General features: G+C 48.7%; 1 long non-coding RNA gene across 1 annotated transcript; it reads right to left on the reverse strand.

Moving 5' to 3' along the window:
* Positions 1 to 368: 368 nt before the first annotated feature.
* On the reverse strand, positions 369 to 2,689 carry LOC308649978. Its single transcript, XR_014022204.1, has 2 exons — positions 2,165 to 2,689; positions 369 to 602 (listed from the first exon to the last, which is right to left on the reverse strand). It is a non-coding gene; the product is annotated as an uncharacterized lncRNA (long non-coding RNA).
* Between the last annotated feature and the right edge of the window lie 5,945 nt (positions 2,690 to 8,634).

The raw sequence follows: 8,634 nt of genomic DNA on the forward strand, positions 1-8,634 counted from the left end.
AAGGATGGAGGTGTGAATCTGGAAGGGGAGAATCAGCAGCTCTAGGGATAGATGTAGCCGAGGGCCAACTGCACAGCCAACAGGAGGCTGGGCGTGGCCAGGCAGGAGCACCTCTGTGCTCTGTCCTCTGTGAGTTCAGTATTGTCCTGTTGTTCTTTTATTTTTAAAGGTAACTATGAAAACACATTTCTGCCATCCGACTCCTGAAGACACTGCAGCTGTTTCAGAAGCCATGATTAGGCCGGTGGGTGCCATTTCCAGCACTGGCGTCAGCTCTGCTAACAATAGGCACCCCCCACAGAGAAGAACTAGGGGGAAGGGGGAGGACAAGGCCCAGCCCCAGAGCACCAGAAACAACTCGACTGATGTCAAGCCCAGAGCTTTATTTATTTGGGGGCGGGGTGGGGGCTCAGAGCCCTGCTCAGAGGAAGTCAAGGAGAGAACATGAGTCACTGTTGGCATGCACCCCACCGTTCTGGACTGGAGCTGAGTGGGCTGACGTTTCACACGGAGCACAATTTCTGTTGATCTTTATTTCAGGATGACAGTGATGGAGGATTTTGAGGGAGTCAGTTTTCTTACTGCCTCTGAATTCTGAGCTCCTGGAGAAAGAAACAGTGATTTCAGTTAGAAATAATTATTTCTTTGCTGGAAGATCAGGGAGAATGGAACTTATTCATGAAGCCAAAACGAGCTTCCTACTTCCCTTTCTCCTGCATGGAACTTTCCGGCTGAGTTATGGGCCCAGCAGGTGGACAGGGCCTGAGAGGACAGGCAGCTCAAAGGGCAGTTTCTTTTAGCTCTTTGACCCTACTATCGGAGAAATGAGGATGGACCAGTGACAGTTGCCAGACCCCCACTGTCCCACGGTGTCCTTCATTTGCTGTTCCTCTTTAGGAGATGGCCACATCCTGAGAGGGTAGAAGTGTTGGTGCAAGTCCTAGTGTTATGGGTTGGCAGGGAGGTAGGAGGAGGAGTAATTCCTGTTGCAAACACCTTATTACAAATATACATGGTAAGACTCATTTCTATCCCTCCGCACAGCTTACTCTTCTGAGTAATATCCATAATGTCATTGTCCTGAGAGAAGACAGAACAGAAGTGAAAAACTTCTGGGACTCAGAATCAGACAGCTCGTGTCAGGTCCTAGGCTTGCTCTAGGTGTGGCACTAAGCTCTAAGTTACTCAAACCAAGCCCCAGATTCATAATCTCTAAAGTGAAGAAAGTAGTTTGTTTAGGAAATGTATGTAATTAATACTTTATAAATTAGTCAGGACATGCAAAGTCATGCTGGAACAACAACTCCAAATCTCAGTGGACAAACAAATGTTCCTTTCTCTCTCACATAGTCTACTTCAGGTGTGGGTAACTTTCCAGGGGTGGCTGTCTTCTGGGAGGTGGCTCAGGGAAAAGGGCTGCTTATCTTGAGATGCTTCATCGTTCCACCTGCTTCTGATTGTTGTGGCAGGGTTATAGGAGACATTTGCCAGCTGACCCAGGTCCCTGCTCACTGCAGGAATGGACTGGGAAACTTGGTGTCTCCTGGAGTTGGCATAACCCTGGGGTGGATGCATGCCAGGCTCTCCACTGCACATGCTCATCCTTCTCCAGGTGCCCTTCTGCATTTAGCAAATGACAATGACACTGGCTCTGTAATCTGACCAGATCAGGAACTGAGGGCCCAGGGTTCAGTATTCTTGGTCAGGGACATAGCTGTGGGCCTGACCTCCTGCATGAGATCTCTGTATGTGAAGGGAGCACTGGCCCAGGGCTTTAGGATACAAAGTAAAAGCATCTCCTTGTGTTTCCTGTTTGGGGTTGTCCTTGCCTGCCCAGGTTTCTGTCTGGGAAATACCTATGATTTCTATAGCCAAAAGTAAGGTGGTCTTAGGACTCTGGCTTAGGTCAAGAATAGGCATTTCTCTCTTTATGAGGATAGGCTGGCCTTGGAGAGCCTCCCTCTTCCCTGGAGAACTCGTGACCTGCAGCCCATCTCCTCACTCTGTGGTGACCACAGCACAATTCTCTCATCTCCCATTTGGCCTGTGCTGATTTCTTTTTCAACCTGGGCTTCCTTCACTAGTTCCTCCCCAGCCTCAGGTCGCAGCTTCTCATCCTTCCTCATCCCAAGTTTTGCTTGCTCATTCCAGCACTCGACCATACCTCCCTCTTCTGCAGTCTCCCGAAGCAGTTGGGATCCGCACCATGGAATCGGGAGTGCATGACATCCTGTCTTGTTTTGTTCTCTCATTGCTCACTGGGTCGCTCTTGCCTTTGTGGGTTGCAACATGTTTTGAGAGCAAGGCCCGTCTTCCCCAGTGCGTTCAGCTGACGTTTGGGGTGTCCACAGCTGGGATCTCATCCCAACCTTGTGCAACACACAAGCGGGTAGAGGACAAGCCTATGAGTCACTCACTGGCTGAGTCTGAGCAGTTGTGATCCAACTGCCTTGGGAACTGAAGAGGAAGGAGACCGACATGGGGCTGGCTGTTCAGTCCATAGCTCCTCGAGGGAAAAAGGCATTGTAACAGCAACTCAGGGATCCAAAGGAGTAGGGTTGGTTTTCAGAGGCCAGGATGAATGTTGAGTGAGGAAAGGGGTTATTCTAGAAAGAAGGAATGGCATGTGTCAAGATTCAGGGGATAGTTATTTAGGGTATGGTGAGTAGTATGTAATTTAAATATATATATATTTTTGTACTGGGGGTTGAACCCAGGAGCGCTTAACCACTGAGCCACATTCCCAGCCCTTAAAGAAAAAAAAAATTTTTTTTGAGACATCTGTTAGGAGTCAGGCTGGATATAATCAAAGTTGCACTTTGGGAAGATTAACCTGGCATGAAGTTCAGGACATTCTGGAGCTAGAGATACTAGTTAGAAAGCAATTGCGACAGCCTGGGTAAGAGATAGACAGGCTTCAATGAGGTGAAGTGAAAGGGGACAAATGGTAGTCATTTACAAAAGGGACTTAAGAGAATGGTAAGTGCCGTGTGCGGTAGACACATGAAAGGAAGTTCCTGGCAGGAGATGAGGTAAACAGTGTCTATTGCAGCAGAAAGTGTCAGGAACGCTTGGATCTGCTTGTTAGGTGGTTAGTAGCAGCCTGTAGTTGGTGGAACCTTTTGCAGTTATGAGCATAAAGTGATAGAAGCTTCCCCTTGACTTTTGTAATGCTTATCTCATTTTCTGTGAAAAATTTTTCCATAGCTGTTGTTATATTTGATGCATAGATGACCTTCAAAATGTTAATCATTCTGTTGTATTTCACAAATTTGTGGGTCAGGGATTTGGGCAAGCACAGGCATTGCAATTCTTCTGCTTTGCAGATGGATGGCTAGGATGGCATGCTGGTCACAAGGGCAAGTGGGCGGGGTCCACGGCGTGGGAGATGCTCAAGGACTAAGCCTGGGCTTGCTCGGGCCCCTCTTCTTCTCACATGTGTTCCTGAGTCACATAGGCCTCTCTTTATCTTGAGCTCTGGGTAAGGCTGCTGTGCAGCTGCGGTGACCTTGACTCCTTGGAAGCCATCTTTGAACGGGATGGTCTTTGAGGCATGCCTTGGACATCCTTAGCAGGACTTTCATCTCTCTGAAGTGATCTGTGAGACATTACCTTAGATCTTCTGAGGCTTAACAAAGAATCTTGCAATAATATCCTGGAATTGATCTTTGCCCTGAATCCATTTTTTTTTTCCTTCCCTTGGAGAAGTGTTGCTGGGAGAGAATAACGAGAAGAAAGAGTTTTATTTTCAAACCTAGCAAGTCCTGGTTCGTGGACACTCTGCTTAAAACATGAACAGTTCCTTTTGTAGTTCATCTTTTTCTTCTTGAATTTTATCACTGGCAATCAGAAGAATCTTGAATTTTATCACTGGCAATCAGAAGAAGGGTTCTACAAGCTACTTGGGAAACTTTGCAGCCAAACCCATGCATTCACAGATATGCCCTCTAGTTTCCCTGTTTCTGTAAGAAATAGTTTTCTTGAACTCTTTGCCCCCATCTCTTCTCCAGTGTCCAATAATGACTTCTCACTGACCTCCCCTCCACATACCAGGACACTTTGAGATCTTTCAGATCTCTTTCCACCTCCACCCCATGTCCCCAACACAATGCCACATGTTGTCATTTTTGTCATGTCAGTACCCACCCCACCTCCAGCTGATAAGTTGTTTTTTTCTGATAACCAACTGCAGCTTGACAAGCTACCCCAAGACTCAGTGACTGAAAACCTGTACAATCCTACCACATTCCATAAAGTGGGAAGAGAGGAATTTGAGCGGCTGGATGATGCTTGTATTCATGTTGCACTGACTGGGGTCACCTGGCATGTGGAGTGAATGTGTGTGTCCCCTCAGGATTTACAGTGAAGTCCCCATCTCCAATGTGATGGCATTAGGAGGTGGGAACTTTGGGGGGTCATGGGATTATAAGTATCATTACTGTCCTAGGACCCAAGAGCTTGTCTTGCTCAAGAAGGTGGCCATCTGCAAACCAGGAAGTGAGTCTGCATGGGATACAGATCTGTGTGACTTGCCCTCGGCCTCCCCAGCATTAGGATTGTGAGAAGTCAATGTTCGTGTTTAAGCCACCCAGCCTATGGCAGCCTAAGCTGACAAGACACTTGGCATTATTTGGCTAGCAGCTAGGCTGGCTGGGGAGTTAGCCAAGGTGTCAGTCAGTCACCTGGCCCTCTGCTCAGTCATAGACTACCTCAGAGCCCTTGGGATATCGGGAGGAGAGTCAAAGACCATGTGGCCACCATGATGACTAAATAGACCAATCACAAACATCACCAGAAATTATATTTTGTCAGTGTGAGTACGTGGCAGGCTTTTTGTAACTATCTTGCAACTGGCTGAGTGAAGAAAACTAGTTATCCAGGAGCATTGCAGAGTTCAGAGGGGGCTTCCTAGTATAGAGTCTTGGCTTTTCATAGACTTGCTCTGTAAGTCTCTCAACCTCACTGAACCTCCGTTCTATTGTTTGTAAAATGTAACCAGTATCTGAGTATGTATCACATAAAAAAAAATCATTACAAATATGTTAAAGCTCTTGTAAACTCTAACGTGTCCAATATTCAATACGTCTATAGTGATTAAGCGGAGCGCTTTGGGGTCAGACACCCTGAGTTTGACCTCAGCTCCATCACTGACTTGCACGTGTGGCCTGGGTCAGCTCCTTAATCCCCGGGGAACCTACTTCCATTGACTGCAAAAGGAGGGTCGCCATCCCCATTTCGCGAGGTATAGGAAACAGGGTAGACTCGCTGATGCTTTTGTCCTGGCAGTGGTTACTGGGAAGGAAGGACGGGATGGAGAACCCCGCCCCTTCAGGTCTGAGTGGGCCAATCAGCGAGGCGCTAAGTGAGGGCTTCGTCGTCCGGTCCACGCCCACCAACGTGGCCTGAGCTGCCCGAGTCAGGCACAGGACCACAGCTTAAAAATTCTGGCCCAAATCAGTTCTGTGTGCTGCCAGGTATCATTGAACCAAAATACTCACACTTCAAAATTAAGTGTCTCCCCTGTCACTCGCTGTCTAAGGGGACAGCCCTTAGTCCTTGGTAAGTACCACATGTGGCAGGCACCTGGGCAGCCCGGTCTGCCCACGTTAATCCACCGGTACGCCTTTGGTGATCAATCGGTGTTTAATTAGCTTGTGAAAACTCGCCTGTTAAACCTAAATTAAATTTGTAGCAAGTCTACTTGAGATAATTGAGCAACATCAGGACCGCAGCTCCCTCGCCACGTGCTCTCTGGTTAAGTGGAATTCTAGTCTTGGACCTTGGCATGAAGGAGCAGCCGGGGGAGGACTTGCCAGAGAAAGTCTGCGGCAGCAGTCGAGGGTGACCCTCGGCCCCCGGGTCTGTTCTCCCAGTCGTCCTTGGCTGTGTGAAATTTTAGAGCACTCAGCCGTGCAGCAGGTTCTCGGAGCCTGGTCCCCAAGCCAGCAGCGCCTGCGGCACCTGTTTAAATGCAGGTTCCCGGGCGAAGCCCCAGACCCTCTGAATCAGAGGCTCTGTGGGTGGGACCTGCAATCGGGGTATTTAGAGTCCTCCCCGTGACTCTGATGTCTGCTGATTCAGAACTACTAAGTTAGGTCCCATGTCAGAATAGGCAGTCCCATGAACAACCCATCCCTAAAACCTTAAGTTCCCGTTGGGGGCTAGGTGTGGCCCAGTGATAGAGTTTCCCTGGCAGGTGTGAGGTGGCACTGGGTTCCATCCCCAGCACCACACACACACACTCACTCATCACCTGGAAGGAGATCTGCATCTTGGGGGTCTTTTCCTTCTCCTGTATCTTTGTTATATTTAAAGTATCAATCAAAAATACTTGGTTTCCATAGTGATGGGTAATTGGGATATGGATCTTAGATGTGAATATAAGTGCAGAAATCCTTGAGGGAGTTCCATGTTTGCCTCACAAGAATGCTGTCGCCTCTGCTGGGTTGCATGTCCCCTGCCTATAAATTGGTTGAGCCACATCTTTTACTCTAGTTGTTGTTCTCTCTTATGACTCTAGAATTCAGATACATTAGAAGCTACCCATGTGATAAATTTAAGTGGGAGCCCTGAATATGACTCCCAACAAGTAGAGAGAAAGTGAAAGCAGCCGTTTGAGATGGGGGTGGTGATATTTAGGCTGGGTCCGGGGGTGGGGGAGGGAGTAAAGCCCAGGAAGAGAAGGTGCTTCTCTGTGCTGCTCACAGAGCACAGCACTCCCGCCACGGGGGGATCCTGGGGCAAATTGGTCTTCATAATTGAGCTTAGGCCAGCACACCTGTGGTGGGAGACAGACTGCCACGGAGAAGCTCCCGTGGGCGGAGGTTCCTGGGAGGAATCTGCAGAAGTTTTCCTCTGGAAAATAGGTCAGCAAAGGCAGGAACACAAACTGTATCTCCTGCCAGGTCCCTGTGAACACACACGCCAAGAAGGGCCGCACAGGGGCTGGGGATGTGGCTCAAGCGGTAGCGCGCTCGCCTGGCATGCGTGCGACCCGGTTCGATCCTCAGCACCACATACCAACAAAGATGTTGTGTCCACCGAGAACTAAAAAATAAATATTAAAAAAAAAAAAAAAAAAAGAAACCAAGCCCGGACATTGCTGGGGACCAGAGGTAGCCTGGGACTGAGTGGCAAATGACACGCATCGTTTGTCAAACACACGGGGGGGATTTCCAACCACTGGGCTGTGACTTGGACTACTGAGACTCACCTGCTTTCAGATTCTTGTTTGGAGGCGTTTGCCCAGGGCAAGCCTTCCCCCAGCTCTTTCTTCTTTTCCCTCTAAGAGGTGAATACTTCTCAGACAGGAGAGCGCCTTGGGTGAATGGTGAAATCACGGCTGGGGACTCTGACATGCTACCTTTATAGTATCCGGTTTAAAACACCTGTTTCTGTCAACAGTGTCACTGCAGATGGCTGGCCACCCCGGGGAGTCGATGTTCCGGGGTCGGAGTGTTTGGCCCCGTTGACACAGTTGTGACCTTTCCCAAAGGCTGCATGGTGAATGTGCGTGGACGTGAGCTGCTATGCAGGAGGAACGAAAACCTGGCATCCAGATTGAGTGAGTGAACCCGGACCACAGGGCACTCTACCACAGAAATGGAAAGAGTCTGTTCCTGACACCACAACCACTGGAGAATGTCCTGTGTCAAAAACAGGTCCCCCAGCCAACCACACTTGACCATTAGCAGGTTCTAGAATAGGCTATGGCAAGTGTGTGGAGCCAGAACACTTGAGAAGCAAGGGAGAGAAGATGGATCTTGGGCCTTGCTGAGCTGCTGTCGGTTCTACTTCAGTTTGGGGGCCTAGTCTGTGTGGTTGGAAGGGCTTTTCAGGAAGGTGAGTTTTCTCCCCATGATGACAGCTGCCAGGGCTGCGGGAGCCTCCCCTCTGACACAGCTAGCTGGGGTTGTGGGTATTGCGGGCCTTGCTCTCGGGCAGCATGTGGCACGTTGATGAGCCTCTTGGTCCTCATGTGGTTCTGAGAGCTCACTGGACCAGGAGCTGTAAATCCAGATCTCTCATTATTCACTCAGACATGGTATTTTTTTCATATCTACAAAATGAGAATGTTGGGCTTTCATTATAATAGGAATTGAAAATGATTGTAAAATACAAAGAAAAAATTCATGCTATTTAAATACAATGCTTACTGAGTTTTATTTTGAGATTCATCTTATGTGTCATAAGAGCTTACAAATAGTCTGGGAGATTTTAATACAGCGCCTTCTCTTCATACTCAAGTCTTGAAAGAAGATGACCCCCTACAGCTAATTTGTCTCAAAATTAGCTTGATTGATTAGTGGCCTACCATATGCAGGCCTCTTCTTAGCATTGTAATGGGGGTGAACGTGCACCATTTGTGGACACAATAGGCTCCCTTCCTGAGTCGTTCTAAAGAGAACAACATGGCAGATGTGCACAGGAGCCCAGGCAGCAGCTCTCAGCCTGCCGTCACGACCACCACCTCTGAACTGGCAGCAGCAGAGGGAGACCCAGTTTAGCATCTGAGCGTCCATTCCCTTCAGTCCACTGAGAAGCCCACCTCGAAGCCCAGGAGTGCCTGCCAGGCCCTGCTCTCTGCTCCAGCCATTGTCTCCAGGAGAAGTCTATCTGCTCCCCTGGGGGGCA

This window comes from Spermophilus citellus, assembly GCF_964194105.1.
Source record: "Spermophilus citellus genome assembly, chromosome: 5".
Taxonomy (NCBI): Eukaryota; Metazoa; Chordata; class Mammalia; order Rodentia; family Sciuridae; genus Spermophilus; species Spermophilus citellus.